General features: G+C 37.3%; 1 long non-coding RNA gene across 1 annotated transcript in view; it reads left to right on the top strand.

The window, feature by feature from the left end:
* The first annotated feature begins 2,088 nt into the window (after nucleotides 1–2,088).
* The window catches only part of LOC130458305 (uncharacterized), a 75,155-nt gene continuing 49,733 nt past the window's right edge, over nucleotides 2,089–27,510 (top strand). Inside the window, exons 1-3 of the long non-coding RNA XR_008917447.1 lie at nucleotides 2,089–2,762; nucleotides 6,317–6,455; nucleotides 26,820–26,936. This is a non-coding gene — a long non-coding RNA (uncharacterized LOC130458305). The remainder of the gene's footprint in view (nucleotides 2,763–6,316; nucleotides 6,456–26,819; nucleotides 26,937–27,510) is intronic.

Raw genomic sequence — 27,510 nt, 5'->3', positions numbered from 1 at the left:
AGAGAGAGAGAGAGAGAGAGAGAGAGAGAGAGAGAGAGAGAGAGAGAGAGAGAGAGAGATTCAAAGCAAGGGCCAGATGGACATTTTATTTTTTTTTTGTACTTGAGTACATGTCCTCATTATTAATGTTTTTGATTTTGAAGAATAAGCTTACAATATCTATTAGCCCTAATACCAGTGCATGCTCAACAGCTTTAAGCTATGGAAACCTACCATTGATTGTTAAGTATTATGGGACATTAACTAATAATTGTGTCTGATTTGAGAAAAAGGGATCATAAAAGAGCTACTGCACAGAGCAAAGAAGCACAAGGTCAAGACCAACAATCCTTGTGGGAGTGATGAGGAGCTATGCCAAGACAGAGGACTTGTTTTGCACCTTGAGGAAGTGGCTGTTGGATAAATGCAGTTTTCGGACTTCACCTTCCTAAAGGAGAATTATCCTAAAACCCAAGGTTCCTACAAGTATGTCCATTTGGCTTTCATTTTAGCTCCCCATTTCCTGATACTGAAGATAAAATTAGTTCAGGGAATCATACTCTCCCTTTACCTCAGACTCTAATTCCTTCTCTTTTATAGTATGTAGATTTTTTGTAGTCCTGACTGCCAATGGATAAGTGCAATATTGATTCAATTATCCTGGATTCTTGTAGGACACAAGCCACTTTAATTGGTCCTTGCTGGTGATTCAAGGACCTGTTATGGTTTTCTTTGTTTACTTATAATTTTACATACATAGGATTTTGAGATATATATATATATATATATATATATATATATATATATATATATATTTATTTATTTATCCAGATTAATTTTTTTCTCTTCTATTTGATTTTGGATTTTTGGTTTTCTTTTGGTAATTTATTCATATACTTCATAACTCAGCCATGTATCCCAGGATGATTCTAGTGCTGGTCAACACCCTCTTAAGGGGGGATTGTATAATTATCCTAAAATACAAGATTTAAGATCTTTTAAAGCAATTTTAGGAAAAGAAAATTGCCAAAACCCTGAATCAGGAAAGTGGATCTTTCAGAGAAGGCACCATAAGGATGCTTACAGAAACCACATACCATATCAAGAGATCCAGAATGAACTTTGGGTTATAATGAACTTAACTGAAGGAAGTTAAAACTATCATTTAGTCTGAATGTAAACTCTTATGGCAAAGGGGAGTGCCCCCAATTAGCTTTTTGTCAATGTGTCTATCAATCATTTTTTGTTTTCTTTCTCCTTTTTTTCTTTCTCTCTTATCCTGAAATTATTGTAATTCCCCCTTTGTAAAGTGCAATATTTTATACACCTCTAGTAAGAGTTTTTTAGATATATAAGCTACATATGTGGAATGATTCATGTGGGAGACCTGACATGTTAATCTGCCAGACAGGTTAGTATCCCAAAGAATCAAAGGGTGGTTTGTATGAAGGGAACCCTTTCCCAGGATCATACTTAGAGTCTTACCTGCTTCCCTATGATCCTAGTTATGCCATCTAGTGCAGGTTATGTGAATGAGTCTGAACCAGAAGTGATTGAAGTGGACCCAAAAGGGAAAGGGAGGAAAAAAAAAGGTTCAAGACAAGGAAGTAGGGTCTCTTTCTGGTGGAACTGTCCAAGTGGAAGGTGGCTGAGGTAGCCATGTTGGGAGCACCCACAAGGTTTAAAAGGCTTTTCTCTAAAATTCTCTGCCTCTACCTATCCAAGTAAATTCTAATAAAATTCATGAAAAATAAGGAGCAGAATTCTAAATTTTAATTATTATACTGGCATATACCAAATAGTGGTTTCTGACTGTAGCTCAGAATTGTGTTGAGATGATTCGTCATAAAAGACTTTGAGAAGCAAAGATAGAAGTGGGTGTGAAGCTAGGGGACAACTGAGAATGGAAACCAGACACTTCTAAACCTTGCTGAATTATGTGGACCTCACCGAACCTAAGCATTGTGTAACTATGGTTTATTTGCTGATCTTTCAGTTTGTGCTGACTCCTCACTATGCAAGTGTAGCAGGCCACCTCTAGCTATGGGCAAGGGGAACAGTTGGTATGTACAGATTGTCTTAGAAGAGAGCATACTCAGTCTTGAGCATGCTCAGTATTGCACATGGCTGGGAAAGCCTCTGACCCTTGACCCCAGCTTCCCCCAGGTTAGGTGGGAACACAGGTTTCTTTGTGCTCACCTGGTTAAGAGAAACCACACCTATACCTTGTCATTAACCAATGATCATCATCCCTATGTACTGTGTATATTTGCATATCAAAGAGATTAAATAGGGCCCAGCCAGCTCCGCCTCTCTCTCTTCTGCTCTTGCTCCCTTCCAGCTCACGCTGATGGCTGTCCTTGCTGGAGCCTGGCCTAATCTTTCTCTATCATCTCTCTGATCTGTGTGGTATTGAATCTGGATCTCTGGACTGGTAAAAGCCTTTGGAAGGGTCCTTTGATCAGAGCTTGGCTGTGGCTTATTGGTAATTAATAAAGTCTCATTCCTGCCACCTCATATCTCTACTTCGACTCCATCATCCCCCTCATGGTATCAAAAACTTCTATCCTTTCTCTATCTTCCTACCTTAAAGCTTCTCTCTCCCCTCTGAGGAAGCTTTATCTGGCGCCCAAAAATGTGACCAAGACTCACACCTGGCACTTGTGGCATTCAACCTTTATTTCGCACAGCTGGTGGGAGGACGCGTCCCTTGACGCGAGGGTGAGAAGGCTTGGTCATGACGTGAGTCTGAGGGAGTTTTCCGGTTCTCTTGGCCAAGAAGGGTAAGTTTTCCTCTGCTCGAGGTGGGTCATTCCTCTGAATCCTGCTCAACTCTTAATGTCATTGCTTGATGGGGGAGGAAGGGAAGTCTCAAGAGCTTATTTGCCTGAGACTAAGATTGAAAAAATATCAGGATGAGGAAAGCACATGTTCGGTCAGAGCATGATTCTCAAACTATCTCTGAGGGGGAGTGCTGTTCCCCTCCCCCACCGGGGCCCTCTAGTACAATGCTATGCTGTGGCCGCCTCTCCCCGACCTCCATCTCCGGAGGTTAAGAAACACCTGAGGAGCAGTCTGAGGGGGAGGGGGAGATAAAAAATCTGACCTAGCAAAACCCTCACCAGGGGTGATTGATAACTTGGGAAATCTTGGTCTGAAACAGACAGTTGCTAGAGCATAGTGAATTTCGAAAGGAGCAACTGGGAAAAGAAAAAAGCAGGAGTTAAGATTTCATTAGGAAAGTGCAAAGTCAAAGTTACAGGCTCCTAAGACAAAAGCTCGGAGAGCCAGCTTCTATTCATAGGCAAAAACAGGCAGTTTAGCAAAAGCGCTAAAGGCTAGCGAAGAAGCAAGGTAGAAGCTGCTGCAGAATGCTAAGGAGTTCTTTCTTAAACACTGTTTATTTCAAAAGTTCTGCATGGAGCAAGCTAATCTTCACAAGAAAATCCCTGTGCCTTTTACAAAGTGGTCTGACTCGGATGCATTTGAAAGGCTTAGCAGGAAGTGGTTGCTTTGACTCAAAGCAGGGCACTTAAAGGATCAGAATCACTTGGCAAAAGGGATAAAAAAAACTTTTTCTAATAAGACCACAGGTCTCAGAAAAATTAATGAATCAAGGTAATAATCCTGAATTAGGTTAAATTCAGAACAGCCTAGGTTGTAAAGATATATTGCCATTCTGTAACCAAAGGCAGAAATTTTTTTTTTTTAAAGCAAGCCTCTACACTCGTTTAGCATTTGAAAAAGGTCCTAGGAACTCTGTTGTTTGAGGTCAGGCCAGGTAAATGCAGGCTTTACCTGGGTGATTGCAAATGATAAGAAGCACAGTGAGGTGAGATCTGGGAATTTGAATCGTTTTAATTTGGGTTGGATATAGGCGAAATTATAAAGGAATGTCTGCTTATATGTCTTGATAGAGGAAGTTAAAAAAGAGAATTAAAAATCTTTCTCTGACATTTGTTATATGCCACAGAATATCAGGACTAGAAATGTTTTATCTGTAGAGAAATTTTGGTATAAATCACGAGGTAATTAAAGTGCAAACAGAAAATTTTAAGGTTTGGACTTAAATCTGAAGCTGCATGAATTTTTTCTCTCTCCCAGCCACATGGCTTGAGCCACGTGGAAGATAGCATTATAGCAACTGAGGTTCCAAGTTTTTATCACTAATGCTGTAATTGGCTAGAAGGAAAATTTAATACTAAGATATAATAAACATGAATTGGAATATGATTTAAAGGAATTTCTAAGGCTTTCTAATTTTAACTATGGAGGAATTATTAACACTTTTCTAAGCAGGATATAAGAGCAACAATATTGAGCAGAGATTATGTAAACAGCCTGTATGCAGTTCAGAAACTTTTTAGTAGGCATATTAATATACATGTATCCAGAAAGCAAATGATTTATAACTAGAATAGCTTTTACTATGGAAAAATAAGACACATGCTCAGCAGAGTAAAAGCATGGTTAGAAGGATTCAATCTGTTTACCAGTAGTTAATTATTAAAGTTATCAAGAAATCTGTTACTCAGTACAGTGATTTATTAATGATTTGTAAGAGGCAATACTATCATTTATTCAAATTACAGATATTGAAGCTGATTATGATATTGAAAAGAGACCTATGATAATAATGCAAATTCAAAGGTTACTGGCGCAATTTGATTTATTTCTTCAGTGAAGATTTGCAGAATTAGCAGATGAAAGTAATAATTTTAGTCACAGTATCAAGATCTTTTCAGTTATGAAGTTAATTGCAGTAGTTCAGAAATAATAACTTCTGTGCAACTGATAATTCTGTGCATATTTTTACAGCATAAGACAATGCTATGATTTTAATAACTGCACAATGTGAATTTTTTTAAAAAGCAAAAATTGTGTGCAGACAAATGCTTAAGATCCCAGCACACGTGGGTCAAATCATAAGTGATTTATGGTATGATGTTTTTATGATTATGGGTTTGAAAAAGCAAATATTTAAGCATCTATACATGCTGTTTTGCAAAGTCAAAGGTAAAAACTGCTGTTTTGAACAAACAGCTGCTAGCATTCTCTGCTCTAGCAGAGGGCCAGATCTGTTGTACATCTATATCCTGTACAAGCATGTGATATTGCTTATTAATGCAAACTGTTGTGGATTAATTTCACCCCTGATAGATATCCACTGTATATTTTGGAGCAAAGGATGCATTTCAACATGCTCCTGGCATAAAGGTTGAACTGTGAAAAGTGATGGGAGGTACTTACTCTCCTGGTTTCTGGGTTCAAGCTCAAATGAAGAAGTGAGCAAAGTGGTTACAGATCTTGTGAAAAATTGTGCACAATTGTCTATTCCAAACAGCTTGGAATAGCAGGGCTTTTAACAGCAATGCAAGGGCTAAATTGCATAGCTCATGACTTACATGCAAGCTATGGTAAATAGAGCTCTAAGGAATCCATGAGCCCCAAGGTTGAAAAACTGAAGGTATATATGTTCTGTCACTTTCTAACTTTCTAAGACCCAATGAGGCTTTCACTTGGGGTTGAGATTTTCTGTTTATCTTCTCAGATACATGAAGTCCATGGAAGATGACCAAGAGCATCTGATGGCAAGAAAATCTGCCCCAAAGAAGGACAGATGGCAGAGGTGTCTGGCACAGGACACCAGAAATGCAGCACATGCACTTTAAAGGCAATAACATAGCCTTATAGGCAGGTCTGACACACTATCCACACAAATGTACTTATATGAAAAACAATTTACATGCAGAAGAATATCATTAATTCACTGACAGATATTCTGTTCTATGAATATATGGGTATTTGTTACAAGATCTAACTTTATCACATGACTGAAAATTTTGAATGGTATTGGTACAATATGTAACTTGCAATCATTTTATTGGAATTGTTCCATGTTAGCCAAATTTGATCAAATACCAAAGGGTACAATTGGGAATGTTATGACAGTATAATGAATGCCGTCCACTTGCAGCACAAATGGGTATTACTATCCAAAATGTAATTATGATCATTGTCTTAAAGGGTACATTATATTTGTAAACAACATGTCTTTATTAGAATCAGACTTATCTAGAAGTCAATGTTGTTAAGCTGTGACAGTTCCACTTTCATAAGAAAAAAGGGGTGGATATGGTATCACCAATCATCTATTTTTTCCACACCCCAAAAGGAATATAAGTTAAAGCTTTGCAATAATCTGTATTGAATTTAATGATAAAGATTACCTTGTGTGAGATACCTGAATTGGGTTAAATATCATCAAGATATTAAGACTGTAAGGGACCCAAGGGGATGATAACGTTGAGCCGAGGTCTTGTTTGTATGTTCACAGATAAAGAAAACATCTGGTCACCCACGTCATGCTTCATGCCAGCTGACACAGACCAGGAAGAGAAGCAGACAAATGCTGTTGTCATCAGCTATCTGCATGCCAGCCACAATCCAGGCATGCTGGAAGGACACTTCTTTTGGTGACTAATATCACTCTAGAACAATGACATTACACTTATTAGAGACATTTGCTATTAGACCACTGATGGACACTTGTCATGCTGACATCCATTGAGATGTGGTACCCAGAGCAACATCAAGTATGCTAACTGCTCAGAAGGACTAAATCACACTTGTGTCTGTACAAGACACCAGATATATCCCACACTCCAAAGACTTTGCTATGGGATTGAGATGAATTAGCTACAATTGTTTAGCTACTAATGTATACCTTGTATTTTGTATATGATACTGTCAAAAGGAATGTATATTGTATGCATTGTGAATCTACCACTTGTATTGTAAGAAATGCTACTATCAACAAGGGTATAGACCTTGGTATGACTCTCCAAAGAGTAGGAGATAGAAAACTTTCATTCATAGCATAGATCTGATACCTCTGACAACAAAAATGAGGTGCTAAGCAGAAAATGCTGCACAGCCATGGTTAATGGACAGATGACACTGATGTTACTCTCAAGAAAGGATGAGAGATCAGGGAAAAGACACTATGAAATCTGTAATCAGGAAACTGAGTTATTGTAAGAGATCATTGACATCCAGGCAAAGATTATGTTCCTGACAATACCAGGACGGACATTACGTACTGACTACAATAGGTGTAGGTAAGTGTTAATACCATTGTTAACCATTACTCCTGATACCCTGCCTTTGTGGGTACTATCTTAATAGGAAAAATTTCTTGCTCTCTCTCAACAGTCCCAGAATTCAGACGGCCACTGGATTCGGGGTCTATTGGCTTCCCTTTCATATACTGGAAGACGTTCTGGTATATGGAAGTAAGACCTCAGGAGCAAATTGAAGATTCTAGGTTTGACAATTTCTGTGGACGCACAGTCATTGTCTCTCCTAGGTGGAAAAAAAATATTATACAAATGCATGGAGCAAGGGCAAAGTATAATCTAAGTTTTATTTTTTGGAGTATGGATTGAAAACATGACACAATAGGCACAGATAAGCTTGTAGAAAAAGCACATTGAATATTTTACACTGACAACTAGGAATGAAAAAGCTATGTCAAATTCTATAGGTACAAGAAACTGTAGAAATTGTTTCTACATGAAAAACAACTTAAGCTTCTATTTACCCAAACACTGGTTTGGTGTAATGAATTTTGCAGATATTGGTAATGTTATATGCTTGGTTATCATATTGATGGGTTTATTTGTATAAGCAGAGGTTTAAATAAGGATGATATAAGGAATATGCAGTCAGAACTTGAAATATTACTTCATTATCACCATCATGGTTATTTAAGCTACAAATCAGAATGTAAAGTGTATGGGAATATTGGTATTTGTTAAAAATTGCACTGTGATGTATTGATGTTTTTGCAAGGCCTGTAATGGTGCAAAATTATGTTCACATACAAGGCGAATTTTGATCTATTTAGATCAGGAATTAGAAATCCTTTGGAATATAAGTTCTGATATTACACATTGGCTCAGTTTCAAAGATACCACATAGACAGTGAGCCAAGAGTCTAGAATTTTGTATTAATTTTGGGATCAGGTTCCCAGGATCATTTTTCTAAGATCATTTGACATGTGATAACATGGTCCTCCAGAATTGTTCAGAGAAGATGTTTTTCTTTGAAGGGGTCTCTCCCAACACACAAACAAAAAGAAAAGGGAGAGGAATCTTATAGATATCAGTATGTTCATTTGAGAGAACACTTTTGATTCATTTTCAAGTATTCAACTTTGATTTTTCTATTGCACAATTATTGCCAGAATTTTTAAGTACAAGGAAAGTACTGTTGATGCTCTGATCCAAAATTACAGAGGTGCAAGTATGTAACTGTTTCAGCCACAGGTAAGTCTGAGACTGCGAGAATTATGATAGCATTTGTTAATTTTCAGATGAATATTCTGGAGAGTGATGTCTGATTGCATGTAAGGGGAATCATAATGAATCTTTCATTATGGACCAGACAGCCTCAGCCACGATTATACATTTTCCATATGAAATGGATGTTTGAGGTTGGGAAATGCAGAGACATGGCGCACTGACACCCTCAGACGCTGGATGTTCTGGCATCGGGCTACCAACCAGTTTCCTATGTGGCAGGCATCTGGCAGTGAGCACGAATAGATCCCTAAGATGCAGTATCAGTACAAGAGAAAGGAAGGACTTATCCTTCCTCTCCAGAGATAGTATTTTGCTAACTGTTGAAAAGGCTGACAACTTCTGATAGTCCAGACTGTGAATGGTGGCATGTTTGATTATTGCACCTGTCATGTGAGCCATAGAATTCTACCTCATTAAACCAGGATCAGTAGCGTGGAAATTATTTTCTTAACATTTTTATATTTACTAAGACTGTTTTATTGATCTTGAAATGCAGACAGGCAGATAGAAAGATCAATTTGGGATTTTTAAGATTGATCACTAAATCAGTTTATGCTGATGTTCACTCTTGATTGTTATATCTAAGTTATACAATCTGGTTTGGTTTTTCATCTCTGTATCAGAATAGGATTATGCACCAGTGTTTGTATTTGTTAATGCAGTAATGTTGTTACATTTTGATATTGCACTATTTATTGTTATGTCAAACAAAAAGGGGGAGATGTGGCAGTCCACCCCTAGCTATGGGCAAGGGGAACAGTTGGTATGTACAGGTTGTCTTAGTAGAGAGCATGCTCAGTCTTGAGCATGCTCAGTATTGCACATGGCTGGGAAAGCCTCTGACCCTTGACCCCAGCTTCCCCCAGGTTAGGTGGGAACACAGGTTTCTTTGTGCTCACCTGGTTAAGAGAAACCACACCTATACCTTGTCATTAACCAATGATCATCATCCCTATGTACTGTGTATATTTGCATATCAAAGAGATTAAATAGGGCCCAGCCAGCTCTGCCTCTCTCTCTTCTGCTCTTGCTCCCTTCCAGCTCACGCTGATGGCTGTCCTTGCTGGAGCCTGGCCTAATCTTTCTCTATCATCTCTCTGATCTGTGTGGTATTGAATCTGGATCTCTGGACTGGTAAAAGCCTTCGGACGGGTCCTTTGATCAGAGCTTGGCTGTGGCTTATTGGTATTTAATAAAGTCTCATTCCTGCCACCTCATATCTCTACTTCGACTCCATCATCCCCCTCGTGGTACCAAAAACTTCTATCCTTTCTTTATCTTCCTACCTTAAAGTTTCTCTCTCCCCTCTGAGGAAGCTTTATCAAGATAGCCACTGTGGGTGCTTGGTGGCAGCTCATTGTGTATCTGGGAATGCCATTGGTCTGGCAGATAAGCTTGCTGCCACAGTTATAGCCTATCTGTCTTCTTACATCTTTCTGCCCAAGGGCTGAGTCCTGATAAATTCAAGTTCAGGGAGGCGGGAATCTAATGCAGAGCTCAGAAGTAAGAAAGAACTTGATATAAAACCAAACTTTTCCAAGGCTAAGGTTTCTTCAGTGCTGTGGATCAGGGCCAGAACTATTGACACAGAATTAGGGGGAAGGTACTTATAAGGAAAAGAAACAAGAAGAGCTGTCTGGAGGAGGAATTCAGGGCCTTGGAGCTACAAGATACCCAATGTGATTGGAAAGGCAATGTGGGGGGGAGGGAGAGGGATAGATATGAGAAGTTTCAGGAAGGAAGACTACCCAGGACCTTCACTTAATGTATTGTGGCTTTTAAAAATAGGGATCTCTTGTGTAAAGGCAGTTGGTGTGATGGGTAATCAGAGTTGTTCAGCCACTCTTAGTCATCCGCATCCATATCCTACTACTGATTCTTTGCCTAGATGGGTTTCCCTGTATAAATATTCTCTCTATTCCTGGAAGCAGTAACAAAAGGAATATGTAATCTTCTACTTTCTAGCATCAAATCCTACAATACTATTCATGAAAAGTAAGGAGCAGTCCTAAATTTGAATTATTATACTGGCATATACCAAATAGTGGTTTCTGACTGTAGCTCAGAATTATGTTGAGATGATTAGTCAGAAAAGACTTTGAGAAGCAAATCCCTATATACTAGGTATATAATCAGGCTTGTAAAAATTAGTCTTTTAAAAAGGTTTTCCCTATTTTCTTCCATATTATTTCATATGTTATAGGCTTTTGTGGAGGAGCTTCTCCCTTCTTCCACAGAGACTAAACAAGTCTCTTTCACCTTTTCCTTTTGATTCAAATTATCACCAAACTCAACTAAAAGATTCTCTTTTTCTTGAGGTCAATACAAACTCATCAAATTAGTGAGCAACTGTTTTGCCTCTTCCATGCTATTAGAAAGCAAAGCATCTCCCAACAATACGATCCATTCGTCCTCTGAGTACTTTCTGGGAAGGAATTGTCTGAACCACCCCAGAGGAAAGGAAATCTATTAATTTGGGGGGAGATTTAAGCTACTCCAGGGTGTATGGGCCCCTCTGAAGGGTCAAGGAGCTTGAAATCAAGGCAACTATGGACTGAAGAAGGAATAACAAAAAGTTGGAGAAGATAAGCCAGAAGCACATAACAAAACATGTTCTGTTATTCTTATGTTTAGCTTTCCTGGAGACTGAATTCTAGAAACCTAAAGATCAGAGGATCCTTTCTTTTCCCAAAGTGGCATAGATTTGTCACAGGTATGGCTTCTGGTAGTTTGGACAGCTCATCTGGACAGTCAAATTTATAATGATTCAGCTTTTGATTAGCAAAGGCAAAGTTCTTACCCTGAGATGAGAGCATACCATTTTGCCAGCTGAGGACAGGCTGAAGGCCACTTTGGGTTAATGTCAAAATAACTTGTGAGAGATCTTCAAGTCATAGAGTGGCTCCCTCTATGCTGTCTTTTTCTTCCTCCTTTCTTCCGTTCCCCTCTCTCTTTCCCTTCCTCCATTTCTCTGAGATTGTTTTTGCAGAAATGTTTAGATTAGAATAATGTAAATTAATTGTTCCTGGCTGTTTGGTGCCTCAAATATATGGTATTGTACATATTATCAACAACTTTCCTGAAATGTGGTAACCAGAACTAAACAAAATGATCTTAATCATCTGACCAGAGCAGAGAACAATGGGTTTAGTACCTTTTTCATTTTCTATACCAGATTTCTTTTAATATACCCTAAGATTATATTAACCTCTTTTGATTCTGTGGTTGACTCACATTGTGCTTGTAGTCCACTAACATTTCTAGGTCATTTGCCCCATGAATTCTTGTCAAATACTCTCTTCTCTACTCTAAACAAGTATAATATTTTTTAATACAAATTCTGGACTTTACTGCAATTTCTATCAAATGTGCCAGCTCATGATTTGAGTCTGATAAGGCACATATTTTGATTCCTCATTCTGTTATTTATCAAGTTAGCTCTTGATTTGTAAATTTCATAAGCACACCTAACTAGAACAACTGGAAAGGCAAATGAATTACTGGAAAGCCATAATCAAACAAGAGCTTAGACATCATTTCCCAAAAATTATCAAGGAAAACTGCCTTGATATTCTAGAACAAAAGGGTAAAATTAGAAATGGAGAGAATCCAACACCAATGACCTCCTGAAAGAGATCCTCAAAGGATAACTTCCAGGAACATTATAATCAAGTCAAGGAGGAAATATGGTAGATAGCCAAGAAGAAACAGTTCATCTATCATGGAGCTACAGTTAGGATGACATGAGATTTAACAGCTTCTATATGAAAGGATTGGTAGACCTGGAATATGCTATTTCAGAGGGTTAAACGCAGCAACACTGAGCAAATCCTTCATGGGAAAAAATTGCATTCAATGAAATAGAGGAATTTCAAACAGTCAGGTAAAAAGATCAGAGCTGAATAGGAAATTTGACTCTCAAATACAAAACTCAAGTGAAGCATAAAATGGTACATAGTTAAAGCAGCTCTTTTTGTGGGAAATTCAACATACTGCGACAAGATGTCGCTCTTGTCATATTTATTTGACAAGTACGCACCTGGCCATTTAGAATCATAAAGTTAGAAGTGAAAAGACATAGACACATTTAGTCCTATCTCCTCATTTTACAAATGAGGAAAGTGAGGCTTAGAGAATTTGAGCAACTTGACCGAGATCATACAGGTAATAAGTGGCAGAGGGGGATTGGAATTCCAAACTTGTTTAGAAAATTTTTTTTAATTTTATTGTTGTTTTTGTTTTTATCAATTACAGGTATTATCTAATTTCCAAGTAAGTTTTCCAAAGTCATATGATCCAAATTGTCTTACTCCCTTCTTCTCTTTCCCCTTCCAGGGTTAAAAAGTGGTTTGATCTGTGTTATACTTGTCTTATCATGCTAAACATTTCCATAGTGTTCATTTTTATAAGTGAATAATCACATAAAATCAAAATCTTCAAACATATACCCAAATAAACAAACAAGAAACCATATGCTTTCATCCGCATTCCAACTCCAACAGTTCTTTCTCTGGTAGTGGATAGCATTCTTTGTATTAAGGCCCTCTGGATTGTCCTGGATCTTTGTATTGCTGATAGTAGCTAAATCTATCACAGTTGACCATTCCACAATTCTGCTGTTCCTGTGTATATTTTTTTTCCTGATTCTGCTTATTTCACTCCACATCTTCAAGTAGACTTTTCCAGCTCTTTTTGAAATCATCCTGTTCATCATTCCTCATAGCACAACAGTATTGCATTACTATCATATACCAAAATTTGTTCAGTCATTCCCCAATTGATAGAAATCTCTTCAATTTCCAATTCTTTGCTACCAGAAAAAGAGTAGCTATAGATATATTTTTTTACAAATAGGTCCCTTTCCATTTTTCATATATCTATGGGATACAAACATAGAACTGGTATTACTGGATCAAAGTATGCATTGTTTTATAGCACTTTGAGAACAATTTTAAATTGCCCTCCAGGATGTTTGGACCAATTCACAACTCCACCAGCAATGCATTAGTATCCCAATTTTGCCACATCCCCTCCAACATTTATCACTTTACTGTCAGATTGGCCAATCTGACAGGTGTGAGATAGTACCTCAGAGCTGTTTTAATTTGCATTTCTTTAATCAAGAATTAGAGTATTTTATATGATTATTGATATTTTTGATTTCTTCATCTAAAAAGTGCTTATTCATAGCCTTTGACCATTTGCCAATTGGGGGCTTGACTTATATTATGAATTTGTTTTAGTTCCTTATATATTTGAGAAATGAGACCTTTAGCAGAGAAATTTGTTATAAACTTTTTGCCCAGTTAATTGATTACCTTTTAATCTTGGTTATGTTGTTTTTGTTTGTACAAAACCTTTTAAACTTAATATAGTCAAAATGATTGATTTTACATTTTGTAATGTTCTCTGTCTCTTGCTTGGTCTTCTCCACAGATCTGACAGTTAGACTATTCTATGTTACCTATACTTATTTATAGTGTGACCCTTTATGTCTAAATCACATACCCATTTTGACCTTATCTTGGCATATGGAAACTCCAAACTTCTAACCCCAAATCTCCTACTCTTTCCATAACACTGGTTCTTGTCAGGTTCTCTAAAATAAGACACACCTCACCCCAATCTTATCAGTTTCGGTTTCTGAGAAATTTTATCTTTAATTTGGAGCTCTTACTCCATTCCAGAAAAGCCTGTAGTTGCTTCTTGGAGTTACAAATTGATGTCACTGAGGGAAAAATTTAAATGAACAAGATAGTCTCTGCCCACAAGAAGTATGCATTCCAATGGGAGACAAAAGTACATAAAGTGGAGTAATAATAGAGTGAGGGGTATGAGTGGAAAAAAAGGTACAAGGAGGCATTATTTTTAAATGGCCAGGAAGACTTCATTCAGGCAAGATATTAAGTGAAAATCCACTTGTCAGAGTCCAGGATCCTTGAGGCAAATCCAAGATCTGATGGGAGGGCGAATGAGGAGGATGACTAGAGTGTAGGTGGCTTGATTTGTCTGTGGAGAGGAAATGAAATTTGTGGTTCCGGGACTTTCCACATTATGATCTGTATTTTATCTTGCAGGAAGGAGGGGAGGGGAAGGAATTTTCTCATTTCCCCCTGTAACCGAGGAACACTTCCTCAGCCACTCAAATGGATACTAAAATGGCCTTGACCTTTAACTCTGCTGTATGATGAATGACCTGGGACATCTCTGAGGCCATGACCAAAACAAAACAAAAAAAACCCCTCCCCACCCCACAAAACCAAACCAAACCTAGTCAGAGGCTCATTATCCATATAGACCAGATCACATTTCCCCATCCCTCTCCAGAATTACTGACCAGTTACTGTTAAGAGATAACTGTATTTTTCAGTCTACTGTGGAGAAGTGTGGTTGATTAGGAATGGAGAGATTATCAATGAAGCCAGGAATCTCCGGATTTAGAATGTGTCCTTGATCAGAACCTATTTCCATGCTGTTGATGTTTGCACTAGGATGATCATTTAGAGTCTACATTCCCAATCATATCCCCATTGACCCATGTAATCAAGTAGTTGTTTTTCTCCTGTGTTTCTACTCCCACAGTTTTTCCTCTGAATGTGGACAGTGTTCTTTCTCATTGATCAACCTGGGTTGTTCAGGATCACTGCATTGCCACTAATGGAGAAGTCCATTACATTTGATTGTACCACAGTGTATCAGTCTCAGTGTATAATGTTCTCCTGGTTCAGCTTCTTTCACTCTGCATCAATTCCTGGAGTTTATTCCAGTTCACATGGAATTCTTCCACTTTATTATTCCTTTGAGCATAGTAGTATCACCAACACATACCACAATTTGTTCAGCCATTCCCCATTTGGAGGTGTTATAATTAAAAGAGTGGGAGCCATAAACTGTGGCATTTAAAATAGTTGGTTGTCATAAAGTATAAGAGTTAAAATGGTTGATGTTCATAAACTGTAGTGAGTAAAATAGTGGAAGATATAAATTGTGATAGATATGAGAGTCGGTGAGTAAATTTTGACCACTGGAAATATGTTTTCACTATAGTGTTTTGTTTTTAAATCAAATATAAGGTGGTCACCAGGGAAATATTCCCAATTATGAATATACCCAAGTCAACTGGGTTTTATAGAGATTTTAATTAATAATACAATGAGGAATTAAAGAGAGAGAGAAAGAGGAATAAGTATGAAGGTCCTTAAGCTGACATGGCCAAATCTGAGTCTTAAGAGAGAGAGGTCAGTCAGTCTTTTATCACTCACTACAAGATCTGTCCAAGCAAGGAATCTAATGACACAAGGCCAGCTCCATCTCAGCTGCCTTCACCAGCTCAATCCTCAATCTGAATGCTTCAGACTGTGTCCTCAGCTCCTATCTGAGCTCCTATTTAAACGGCAATTTCTCCTATGTCACCTCTCCTAAGTCCTTACATCTACCAATCACAATAGACGTTTTCCAAAGGACAGCCCATTCTGAATTCACACCTGAGTAGACTAATCCTTTAAGTAATTCACACCTGAGTGGGTTAGAATCTCTGAGTAAGTTTCTCAACTCTTTGTCTCATGTAAGTTTGCCTGACCTTTATAGGTACTTAGCACCCCTTTGTATTAATTCTAAAAATAGGCATGGCTTAAGTATGGGTGTAAGTATTTTTCATTGTTCAGCAAGGAGTTTTCTCCCCTAAAGCAGTCTTAAGTATGGGTGGAGTAGAAGTCTTCCCATTTCTGATCTAAGTAGAGTTCTCACTTTCCAAATGTGGAATGGTCCCAGTAGGGAATTGTTCCAATGGGAAATTCCCCAATGGGGAATTTTTTAATATTCACAAGTCTGAGAAATTTCAAGATTCACAGAGGGTATCCCCTCATTTTCCAATTTTTTGCCACCACAAAGAGCACAGCTATGAATATTCTCATACTAGTCTTTTTCTTTATTATCTCTTTGGGGTACCAACCCAGCAGAGCTATGGCTGGGTCAGAAGGTAAACAGTCCTTTACCGCCCTTTGGGCATAGGTTCAAATTGCCCTCCGGAATGGTTGGATCAATTCACAACTCCACCAGCAATGCATTAATGTCTCAACTTTGCCACACCCCCTCCAGCATCCATTACTTTCCTTTGCTGTCATGTTAGCCAATCTGCTAGGTGTGAGGTGATACCTCAGAGTTATTTTGATTTGCATCTTTCTGATTATCAGAGATTTAGAACACTTCTTCATGTGCTTATTAAGAGTTTTGATTTCTTTATCTGAAAATTGCCTATTCATGTCCCTTGCCCATTTATCAATTGGAGAATGGCTTGATTTTTTTGTATAATTGATTTAGTGCTTTGTAAATTTGAATAATTAGACCTTTGTCAGAGGTTTTTGTTATGAAGATTGTTTCTCAATTTGTTGCTTCCCTTCTAATTTTGGTTACACTGGCTTTGTTTGTAGAAAACCTTTTAAATTTGATGTAATAAAAATTATTTATTTTACATTTTGTGACTCTTTCTAAGTCTTGCTTGGTTTTAAAATCTTTCCCTTCCCAAAGGTCTGACATATATACTATACTGTGTTGACATAATTTACTTATAGTTTCCTTCTTTATGTTCAAGTCATTTACCCATTCTGAGTTTATCTTCATGTAGGGTGTAAGGTGCTGATCCAGACCTAATCTCTCCCACACTATCTTCCAATTTTCCCAACAGTTTTTATCAAATAGTGGATTTTTGTCCCAAAAGCTGGGATCTTTGGGACTGTCTTGCTGAGGTCATTTACCCCAAGTCTATTCCACTGATCCTCCTTTCTGTCTCTTAGCCAGTACCATATTGTTTTGATGACCACTGCTTTATAGTATAGTTTGAGATCTGGTACTACAAGGCCACCTTCCTTCGCATTTTTTTCATTATTTCCCTGGATATCCTTAATCTTTTGTTCTTCCAAATGAACTTTGTTATGGTTTTTTGTAATTCAGTAAAAATGTTTTTTGGTAGATAGATTGGTATGGCACTAAATAAATAAATAAGTTTGGGTAGAATTGTCATTTTTATTATGTTAGCTCATCCTACCCATGAGCAGTTAATGTTTTTCCAATTGTTTAGATCTAGTTTTAATTGTGTGGAAAGTATTTCATAGTTGTGTTCATGTAGTACCTGTGTTTGTTTTGGCAGATAGATTCCTAAGTATTTTATATTGTCTAGGGTGATTTTAAATGGAATTTCTCTGTCTAATTCTTGCTGTTGAGATGTGTTGGAGATATATAGAAAAGCTAATGTCTTATGTAGGTTTATTTTGTATCCTGCAACTTTGCTAAAGCTGTTGATTATTTCCACTAGCTTTTTGGTTGATTCTCTAGGATTCTTTAAGTAGATCATCATGTCATCCACAAAGAGTGATAGCTTGGTCTCCTCAATGCCAATTTTAATACTTCAATTTTTTTTTCTTCTCTAATTGCTACTGCTTATGTTTCTAGTACAATGTTAAGTAATAGAGGTGATAATGGGCATCCTTGTTTCACTCCTGATCTTATTGGGAATGCATCTAGTTTATCCCCATTGCAGATGATGTTGGCTGATGGTTTTAGATAGATACTGTTTGTTATTTTTCGGAAAGACCCTTCTATTCCTATACTTTCTGGTGTTTTTAGTAGGAAAGAGTGTTGTATTTTGTCAAAGCCTTTTTCTGTGTCTATTGAGTTAACCACATGATTTTTGTTGGTTTGCTTGTTGATATGGCCAATTATGTGGATGGTTTTCCTAATATTGAACCATCCTTGAATTCCTGGTATAAATCCAACCTGATCATAGTGAGTAACCCTCATGATCATTTGATGGAGTCTTTTTCCTAGTATTCTATTTAAGATTTTTTCATCTATGTTCTAAGGAGATTGGTCTATAGTTTCTTTCCCCATTTTTGACCTGCCTGGCTTTGGAATCAATACCATATTTGTGTCGTAAAAGGAATTTGGTAGAACTCCATGTCAAATAGTTTGTGTAGTATCGGGATTAGCTGTTCTTTGAATGATTGTGGAATTCACTTGTGAATCCATCAGGCTCTGGGGATTTTTTTAGGGAGTTCTTTGATGGCCTATTGGATTTCTTTTTCTGATATTGGATTATTTAAGAATTTTATTTCTTCTTTTGTTAATCTAGGCAATATATATCTTTGTTAATATTCATCCATATCACCTAGGTTGCCATATATTTGGGCAAAATAGTTTTTAATGATTGCCTTAATTTCCTCTTCATTGGAGGTGAGGTCTCCCTTTTCATCTGTGATACTGTTAATTTGGTTTTCTTCTTTCCATTTTTTATTAGATTGCCCAGTACTTTACCTATTTAGTTTGTTTTTTCAAAATACTAGGTTCTAGTCTTGTTTATTAGTTCAATAGTTCTTTTGCTTGTGATTTTATTAATGTCTCCCTTAATTTTTAGGAACTCTAATTTAGTTTTCTTCTGGGGATTTTTAATTTGTTTGCTTTCAAGTTTTTTGATTTGCATGTCTAATTCATTGACCTCTGCCCTCCCTAATTTGTTAATATATGAACTCAAGGATATAAATTTTCCCCTAAGTACTGCTTTTGCTGCATCCCATAGATTTTGAAAGGATGTCTCATCATTGTCATTTTCTTCAATGAAATTATTAATTATTTCTATGATTTGTTCTCTAACTGATTTTGGAGAATCATATGATTTAATTTCCAATTAATTTATGATTTGGCTCTCCATGTACCCTTACTGATTATTATTTTTATTGCCTTATGATCTGAAAAGGTTGCATTTATTATTTCTGCTTTTCTGCATTTGTTTGCTATGTTTTTATGACCTAGTACATGGTCAGTCTTTGTGAATATACCATGTGCTGCTGAAAAGAAGGTATATTCCTTCTTGTCCCTATTTTTTCCCATATATCTATTAACTCAAATTTCTCTAAGATTTCATTCACACCTTTTACCTTTTTCTTATTTATTTTTTCATTTGATTTATCTAAATTTGATAGTGGTAGGTTCAGGTCTCCCAATAGTATAGTTTTACTATCTATTTCCTCCTTCAATTCTACTCATTCCTCCATTAGAAATTTGGGTGCTATACCATTTGGTGCATACATGTTGATTACTGATATTTCCTCATTGTCTATACTCCCTCTTATCAGGATGTATTTACATTCCCTATCCCTTTTAATCAGATCTATTTTTACTTTGGCTTTTCCAGATATCATGATTGCAACTCCTGTCTTCTTTATGTCAGTTGAGGCCCAATAGGTTTTGCTCCAACCTTTGATTCTAACCTTGTGAGTATCTACCTGTCTCAGGTGTGTTTCTTGCAGACAACATATGGTAGGATTTTGGATTCTAATCCACTTTCCTATTTGTTTTTGTTTTATGGGTGAGTTCATCCCATGCACATTCAAAGTTATGATTGTCACTTGTGTATACCCCAGCATTTTTATATCCTCTCCTATTTCTGTCCTTTCTTCTTTTGCTATATCCTTTTAAACCCGTGGTTTACTTTTATCAATCCCCCTAAACCCCTCCTTTGATATGCTTCCTTTTCTGGCCCCTCCCTTTTTGTTCCCTTCTTGTTTTTTTAGGGTATTTTAAGTTCCCTCCCCCTCTCTTTCCCTCTCTTTTTGTACTCCCTCTCCCCTCCCCCATTAGTTTTCCCTTCCCACTTTCCCAATAGGATAAGATAGAATTCAAGACCCCAGTGGATCTAGATGCTCTTCCCTCAGAATTGATTTCACTGAGAGTAAGGCTTAAGTATTACCAATTAGTACTCTCTTCCTCTCCTTCTCATAAGTATATTCTCCCCCCTTCCCATGCATATCTTTGTGTGATAAAGATTATCCTATTTATTTTCTCTTTTCAAGTATCTAATGTGCCATTTTCTATTCCCCCCTCACTTTTTCTATTTTTGTATATAATCTTATAGCACTTATGACCCCAATCTATTCCTATGAATGATTTTTCTAATTACTATAATAATGAATATAATTTTTGAGAGTTACAAATAACATTTCTCCATATATTAATATATATAATTTGATTTAATTGTAGCCCTTAAAGAAGAAAGTTTGAATAAAAAAACATTTTTCACCTTTTCCCTCTCTTTCTCATTTACATTTTCATGTATCTCTTGATCTTTGTGTTTGGATATCAAACTTTCCACTTAGTTCTGGTCTTTTCTTACAAATCTTCTATTTTGTTGAATGCCCATACTTCCCCCTGGTAGTATATAGTCAGTTTTGATGGATAGGTGATCCTCGGTTGAAGACCAATTCTCTTGCCTTTCTGAATATCATGTTCCAAGCCTTGTGATCCTTTATTATGGAAGCTGCCAGGTCTTGTGTTATCCTGATTGCTGCTCCTTGGTATCTGAATTGTCTCTATTTGGCTTCTTGTAGAATTTTCTCCTTAGCTTGAAAGCTCTTGAATTTGGCAATTACATTCCTGAGAGTTGTCTTTTGAGGATTTAGTGTGGAGGGTGTTCTATGAGCACTTTTAATGTCTATTTTCCCCCCTTGTTCAAGAATATCAGGGCACTTTTCTTTGATGATTTCTTGTAGTATGATGTCAAGATTTCTGTTTATTTCTGGATTTTCAGGTAGACCAATGATTCTCAGATTTTCTTGTCGTGATCTATTTTCCTGATCTGTCACTTTGTCAGTGAGATATTTTATGTTTTTTCCCCCATTTATTCAGTCTTTTGACTTTGCTTAATTAATTCTTACTGTTTTGCAAGATGATTGTCTTCCAGTGGCCTAATTCTGGTCCTTAAGGACTGATTTTCCAATATAATCTTTTGACTTTCCTTTTCTGCTTGGTCTATCCTACCTTTCTTGGCTTCCAGATTTTTCTCCAGTTAGGAGTTCTTGTCCTTTAAACTGTCATTTTCTCTTTGAATTATTTACCATTTTTCTTGCCAGAAGGATTCCATCTTTTGGTTAAGCTCCAATTTAAATTCTCTGGGAACTTGTGGACAATTTCCATTTTGGGGGGAAGGTTTTGGGTTTATTTGAATTTCCTTCTGTATTTCCTCTGTAGCCTGAGTTTTTTCCTCCATAAAAATTTTCCAGGGTCAACCCCTTCTTCCTGTTTTTCTTGGAGGGAGGTTGTTCTTCCTGGGCACAATTTGCCATCACTGTGGAGGTTTTTCCTTCCCTTTTTAGTCAGAAATCTTAGTGAAAAGTGCAGGCTCTCTGTGGATGGAGCTAAGGAGCAAGGATTTTGCCTGAAGCAAGCTCTCAATCCTCCACAGCTTCTGCTGTTTTCTGCCCTTCTCTGTGCTATTTTCCTGCGAGTGCCCATGGTCTGTGCTCTTCAGCCTATTGGGGTTTCATGTGTAGTTTCTCTCAGAGGTAGGTCTTTGGTGGTCTTAGTCAGCTTCCAAGGATGTAGAGGTGCCCCTTACTCATTCTAGAGGTGCCCCTTGCTCACTGATTCTGGAGCCCACTGGCTCTGACTCTGGCTCCGTGGGTGGGGTGGGGGAGGGTAGATCAGGTCACGGTTTTGGTGGGAGCTTTTTTTTATCTCCTTATAGTGTGGAAATTCCCAAATCCCATGTACCTTCAATGCTGCGCCCTACTATAGAGTCCCTTTGTTCTTATGAATTTGGGTTTTTTGGTCTTTTGAGGTAGTCTATATCATTGCGTGCTGAGGAGAGGACGAGTCTTGCGTCTAGACTGCCGCCATGTTTACCCGGAAGCCAACATTACTTTCTAAATTAATAAATTTCTCTTTTAATTTGTAAGTTAAGTTTTGGAGTCTTGCATTCTTGCAAAAGGTCCCCTTCCTGACACCTGGGGGTTCAACTCTAGCATCTCACAAAAGGGGCAGCTAGGTGGCTCAAAGAATTGGAAATCAGGCCTAGAGATGGGAGGTCTTGGGTTCAAATCTACCCACATAGTCCTTTTATAATGGTCTAGACAGGGTTTCCTCACGATTACTCCACTGGTCACTCTTGGCAATCTAGATTTGTTGCTGTTTGGCTCAGGCTCCACCTAGTGGTCATTTCTATTCTTCTAGATTCAACAGGTTGTTTTAGCCACTTCAAAGGTTATATTTTAATAGTCTAATTAGTTTAATAAAAACAGGGTAAAAATTAATGCATTATCCATTTGCAAATGAGACATTTCTTTCCACGTAAAGACTGTAATACAGATTAGGGTTTCTTTCCACTTTCCTCATTCTCCCAAACTCTGTGTGTGTGTGTGTGTGTGTGTGTGTGTGTGAGAGAGAGAGAGAGAGAGAGAGAGAGAGAGAGAGAGAGAGACAGACAGACAGACAGACAGACAGACAGACAGACCGACAGAGACAGACAGAGAGAGGGTGACAGACAGACAGACAGAGAGGCAGGCAGGCAGAGCGCCATAGAGACAGGGAGAGAAAAAGATAAGGCCACACTGAAAGATACAGGGATAGAATTAGGAGAGGAAGAGAGGAGAGAAAAGGATGAGAAGAAGAGGAGGGATGTGGAGATAGATAGAGAGAGGGAGAGGAAGAGGAAGAGAAAGAGGGAAGAGAAGGAGAAAGAGGAGAAAGAGTTCATTTATTTAAGAAACAAACAAAGCAACCAAGCTCTTATTGACATGGGCACTGTACCCCAGAAACCCAGGCGAACTCTTATCAGCAAAACTCCCTTGTTTTGCCTCCTCCTGACTCTGAGCCTAAAAACACTCAATGACCCTTCTAGGGTCCTGAGATGACTATCTTCCTTTGATCATCCTCTAGATGGACAGAAAGATGCACCTTCAGGCCACACCTCAATCCTATCAGACATCTGTTTGTTCCCTAAAACTAAGGAATCTTTATGTCCCCAGGCAGACCCAAGTATGATCAGCCCACCTCATGCCTGAGTGACTAATTCTGTTGTAAAAAATATAAAATCCCCAGAACTGATGTCATCTGGGGGAACAGCCTTTCCTTTCATGCTGTCCTCCCAGGGAACTGCTCCCCATCTTGCTGTTCTACCTAGCTATCCTCCTGGCCACTCTCAACATTACTTTCTAAATTAATAAATCTCTTTTTGTTTTTAAGCTAAGGTTTGGAGTCTTGCATGCTTGCAAAAGGTATCCTTCCTGAACCCCAAGGGTATCCTTCCAACCCATAACATTATAAGCACAAGATTCTATTGCATTTTACAGAAATAGTTACAGAGTCCATGATGTCTCCAGAAGGTACACTTACATTCACATCTCATCACATCATAGGAGCAGGGGACTAAAATAGTCAGTTATGCCAGTTAATTCATGAACAGGTGCTCTCTTGCTCTCATTGAGTAGGGTGGGATTGCCAGTTACTATGAACCACAAACTGCCCCTATCAAAGCTGCTTTTTCTCTACAAGTTTTATCACTTAGTTGTGATCTGACAGGGTATAGCTCCTGGTGTACCTCTGTTACTCTTTTGTGAATGTTTTTCAAGATAGAAGAGAAACCCTTCCAGACATGGCCCCTGAGAAGACACTTTCAGTATGCACATATTCTTTGCAAAGTTCTGATGGAAGATGTTTGCAATGGGAGAATAGTTTCCTGCACAGATGTAGGCTATCAACATGGAATCTAAGAGAACCCCAAGTCTTAGGGTTACCTTGTAAGCTAGAGACTCTAAATAAATCCCTGTTCACCCTGAGGGAAGTTTTAGACTTAGCTAGTCTCAGACTGAATGATGGACCTTAACGTAAATGATAATACTAGCTTAGGTGGAGCTGGCATCCATAAACATATGGTAAATACCCCTTCTGCCTTATTAGTATTTCCCATTGCATCAGAGATCCTTCCCAAGAAAACCCACCCCTGTGCAGGGACCATGCTTTTTTTAGTATGCATGGTAAGTGCCCTAGCCTCTGGCTATGGTTTCTTTCCCAAGTCTGTTAGTGTAGTTTGAATATTTCCATTTCATCATTTTTTTGTAGCTATGGTAATGTCAATCAATCATATTTCCCCTAAAGTTCCCTTAAAAGGTAAATAAGTTCCCTAAATTCCACAGTGCTTTGGAGCTGTTAATCTAGTGGGGATGGCATTCCCAGGGATTGGTAGGCAGAGTAGCCAGTCTCCTTTTGGAAATACCAGTCTTTCATAAACAATATAGAAGTTTCTCTTTTTTTCTTCCTTTTTTTTCTTTTTTCCTTCCTTTCTTTTTTCTTTTTTTCCTTCCTTCTTTCTTTCTTTCTTTCTTTCTTTCTTTCTTTCTTTCTTTCTTTCTTTCTTTCTTTCTTTCTTTCTTTCTTTCTTTCTTTCTTTCTTTCTTTCTTTCTTTCTTTCTTTCTTTCTTTCTTTCTTTCTTTCTTTCTTTCTTTCTTTCTTTCTTTCTTTCTTTCTTTCTTTCTTTCTTTCTCCTCCTCAGAAGACTTGGTTTTATCCCCTGGTTCTTTAAATTAATACCAGTGTGGCCACAAATCACTTTTCTACTCTGGGCCTCATTGGGGTTTCTCATGTTGAATGAAGGAAATGAAGTAGATGACCTCTGAGCTCCTTTTGGATTCTAAATCTAAAATCTTAGATTCCTTAAAAAGTCTTGTGGCTGTTTTCTAAGGTCTGTGAGCTCTTTAGGAGTATAAAAGCTTCTTTAGAAAAGGGCAGAAGCAAAGCTGAATGCTAGATAACAACAGGAGGGACTCTGGAGAAAAAAATTTCTTCATAAACCCAAAGGAGGTACGGAAAAATGAGAGTGGACAAACCAGGGTACCAAATAAAAGAAAGAGGTTTATTATAGACAACTTATATTTGAGTAATGAGTAGTCTGTGATGGTTGACAGATATATGGATCCTGGTAAACCTTCAGTATGGATAAAGTATGGATAAAGAAGGGGAAATTCTTTAAGAGGTAGGGTCAAAGAAAGTCATACATGACGAGTGTTCATATAACCTGTCTAGGGACTGTGCTAATAAGGATGTTTCCAGGGTTGGAAAAACCCATTCTTAGTCACGAAAGGGCATTTTGCCAGAACCAGCAAAGGAAAGTCCCAGAGTCAACAAGATATGACAATGTGCTGAAGAAGGTGCACGTGCAGTACTCTCTGTAATGTAACAAGGTGATTCCCTGTTATCTTTCAAAACTAGTGAGGAAAGAAACACACACTTCCATCCTACCCCCATTCCAGGACTCATTATGAAACTGAGAAAATATAGCAGAAATTAGACCCTAAATCACCCCAATAATACAATAATCTCTAAAAGGAAATGCCACCTAAATATAAAAGGCCATATCTTTAAAATATAAGAGAACAAGAAAAGGAGATAATGACCTTAGCCAACCAGGGACAGAGAAGATAATAGAAGATAAAGTGGAAAATTTTGATGAAATAATACTGAAAAATATTTATACAAGCACTTGGCATAGTACATAGTACATAGTAGATACTTTAAAATGTTTATTGATTGATAAGCAAAATCAGTGCAGTTAGAATTAGAAGAGGATGAACTAACTGGGAAAAATAGTTGTACGATATAATTTTGATATAGATCTGACAATAAAATATAATAACAAGACTGTCCAATGAAGACTCAGCTTTAAAGTATGTGCAATATACTGTATTTGTTATATAGAGGCTTGGCAAGCTTTTTCTGGGCAAGAATAATAGAAGCACTCTGTTACCACTTTGCTCCCCTTGATGAGGACACAAGTTTGTTTTTTTTTAACTCTTTCTTGTTGACTTACTGCTTTGTGTGTGTATGTGTGTGTGTGTACACACACACATATATCATATATATATACATATATATGTATATATATATATATATATATATATATATATAATCTTTACCTTCTGTCCTAGAATCAATACTGCTGACCAATGTGTTGATTTGCTTCATCAATTCCCTTTATGCTACTAGGAAGGGCAGAGGAGAGAATGAGGGTGGTGACAGAGATATAAAACATTTATTTAAAGAAAATGAAAGAGCACCAAAACATTAACAAAATATAGTGAATAAAACAAAAAGAAATCCAGAAAGTGATGCAAAGAGGCACTCTTACCACTACCCTACTAAATTTAATATATACAGAAAATTTTTGAATAGAATTTGAACTCATGATTTTATATACAATTCTCTTTACAGTTTGTTGAAATGTTTATGTTTACTGATAAATGCTAATTTCATAATTAAAAAACTCATAGAATTTATTTTAGAAATATTTTATTTTTCCTCTTATTACATGTAAAAACAATGTTTTAACATTCTTTTTTTTTCAAATTTTGAGTTCCAAATTCTCTCCCTTCTTTTGATCTTACCTCTCTCCCTGAGATGGTAAGCAATCTGATATAAATTCTACATGTGTAATAATGTAAAATATTCCCTTATATTAACTCGCAGGCTTTAAAATCCATTTATAACTTTTCTCAGTAATTAAGAGAAATAGGCTATGCTTGGAAAAATGTTTTAAAAGACAGAAAGTTGTTCTAAATCTGTAACAGTAATAGCAGTTCACATTTACATAGTTTACTTGTAAAGCACTTCATATGAATTTTGTCATTTGATCTATTCCTGTTTCTCTTGGCAGGTTCTATCCATCTTTTTTACTATTTTATACCTCTCTCCTGCCCAACTGTTTTCCACTGGGAAGAGCCAATGGTTTTATCCAGTAGACTGATGGCTGGAGACCAGCTGCTACTTCAAGGTAAATGACAGCCATGTCTTTAGGAAGGGCAGATCACAGAGAAGTGGGTGATACAAGAATCTCTCAGAGGGACCAAGGGAATAAATACCATAAAGAATATATATATATATATATATATACATATATATGTATATATATGTATATTACATATATGACTCAGTGGAATTACTTGTCAGCTTTGGGAGGAGGGAGGGAAGAGGGGAGGGAGAGAACATGAATCATGTAATCATGGAAAATATTTTAAAAATAAAATTATATTTAAAAAAAAGAACATTACACATGCTCCTGACACCCTCAACTTCCTCCCAAAATTCTGAGGGGTCTTTCAGTCCAAAATGTATATAAAGAGCAGATTTGGAATCTGGAGAGAAGGCTGTGAGGCCCCTGGTTCTTAGGTCTGGGATGAACATTGCCATTTTAAGTGCAAGAGTTCATCAGAGACCTCACTAGATGCATTTTCCTCTGTGGGTTCCATAAGAGGCTGCTGAGTGGATATGATTTCATTTGTTTCTTGCCATCCATAGTCCTTCCTCCAATACTGTTCTCATCATTTTCATTTCCAATATAGGAAGGC

This window comes from Monodelphis domestica, chromosome 3 (assembly GCF_027887165.1).
Source record: "Monodelphis domestica isolate mMonDom1 chromosome 3, mMonDom1.pri, whole genome shotgun sequence".
NCBI lineage: Eukaryota > Metazoa > Chordata > Mammalia > Didelphimorphia > Didelphidae > Monodelphis > Monodelphis domestica.
Note: the sequence above shows the minus strand (reverse complement) of the source record. Positions and strands in the feature narration are given on the sequence as shown.